Below are 1,729 nucleotides of genomic sequence, written 5' to 3'. Positions count from 1 at the left end.
TCAAGATCGACTGTGAATCTACTGACTGACACCTAAAATTGTAGAATGCATCAAGTTGATTCCATAGATTCAACCCTTTAATAAGTGAATTCCGATGCGGGGACTCGAACCCCGGTCGCGTGGGTGAAAACCACGAATCCTAACCAGCTAGACTACATCGGAACTTCCGCACTCCAGCAGACCGCGGGTTCGATCCTCCCAAGCTCCATTGAATCGAATAATCGTCGCTAGCTAGAATCTAGCAGGACCGATTGACCACCGTGCAATTGGCCACCCGTGTGTCACCCAAAAACTCATTTTGACCCGCTTGACTTGTTGATCCTCCCTCAATCCCTTACTTTAGATGCAATGAGTTAAGGACAAGATAACGGTGACTCCGTCCCAAAAATGGTGAAGAAAAGTTATCCAATAACCTTTTCTATTCACGGTTATCCTGTGTCACCAATCACCACCAATTGCTTGTATGATAATACCATCAATTTCGGAAATAACCGCAAATGAGATGTATACGGAGTGATGCCTTTACACTGGCTCCAGCATTGGACTGATTACTGTGGTGACGAACATCTGGGAGGGGCTCAAGGTGCGGAAACCTCAGACTGGGAGCGTGCGCAGTTAACGTCTCCAATGAGTATTACGACGAGTTGGAAGAAACAGAGGACGCACAGATCGGAGTGTGAATATCGACAGTTCAAGCGAGTCATCAATCAGAAGGGATGGGGAGAAATGCGGCGAGGGGGAATTGAATGCGCGTCAGAATCACTGATTCGCACTTAGACCGAGGATTCTCTCGTTACAAGTACGGATTGCCTTTAAGCTGTCCAGTATTCTAAGCACTGTCTATTCCTTCAGCTGATGAGAGGCTCCTAGTAATGGAAATCGCTACCCAGCGGGTACACACCATGATCATACGAAGCACAGGTTAGGACTCGGAATCAAGTGGCGCGGCAGGAAGTTTACGCAACCAACACGACCGCAATTCCAATCAATATATATCACTGTAGCCGTTTGGCTCAAGGTAAATATCAGGTCCTCTCACTCGACTGCAACCGAAAGGTGAATGTCAGTGATGACCCTTGTTTATGGCTACTCACCTCTCAACACCATTTCGAATTCTATTCCCCACGCCCCATGGACAAGGTTGTTCGCCGTGAACTTACTAGCCAGCTGAAACGACCAGCATGCCTAGCTTGGCGAAGATCAGTCAAACCCCGCGTTCAACCTGATGCGCTCGGAAACATTGCGCAGGGGTCGGAAGGGGCCAATAAAAACCTGCATCATCCGAGAATCGAACTCGGGTCACAACGATGGCAACGTTGTATTCTACCACTAGACCAATGATGCGAACCGGTGAAGTAATTTCTCCCTCTCCCGCTCTCAAGATCGACTGTGAATCTACTGACTGAACACTAAAATTGTAGAATGCATCAAGTTGATTCCATAGATTCAACCCTTTAATAAGTGAATTCCGATGCGGGGACTCGAACCCCGGTCGCGTGGGTGAAAACCACGAATCCTAACCAGCTAGACTACATCGGAACTTCCGCACTCCAGCAGACCGCGGGTTCGATCCTCCCAAGCTCCATTGAATCGAATAATCGTCGCTAGCTAGAATCTAGCAGGACCGATTGACCACCGTGCAATTGGCCACCCGTGTGTCACCCAAAAACTCATTTTGACCCGCTTGACTTGTTGATCCTCCCTCAATCCTTACTTTAGATGCAATGAG

The 1,729-nt window shown here is 48.2% G+C and overlaps 3 non-coding genes across 3 annotated transcripts; all 3 read right to left on the bottom strand.

Annotated features, from left to right (window-relative positions):
* Positions 1–89: 89 nt before the first annotated feature.
* Positions 90–162, bottom strand: Pmar_PMAR021247. Its single transcript has one exon. It is a non-coding gene; the product is annotated as a tRNA-Glu (tRNA).
* Positions 163–1,273: 1,111 nt separating this feature from the next.
* Pmar_PMAR021246 lies at positions 1,274–1,344 on the bottom strand. Its single transcript has one exon. It is a non-coding gene; the product is annotated as a tRNA-Gly (tRNA).
* Positions 1,345–1,466: 122 nt separating this feature from the next.
* Pmar_PMAR021245 lies at positions 1,467–1,539 on the bottom strand. The gene has a single exon. It is a non-coding gene; the product is annotated as a tRNA-Glu (tRNA).
* Positions 1,540–1,729: the final 190 nt, after the last annotated feature.

Source organism: Perkinsus marinus (assembly GCF_000006405.1).
Source record: "Perkinsus marinus ATCC 50983 genomic scaffold scf_1104296974658, whole genome shotgun sequence".
NCBI classification, from domain to species: domain Eukaryota; phylum Perkinsozoa; order Perkinsida; family Perkinsidae; genus Perkinsus; species Perkinsus marinus.
Note: the sequence above shows the minus strand (reverse complement) of the source record. Positions and strands in the feature narration are given on the sequence as shown.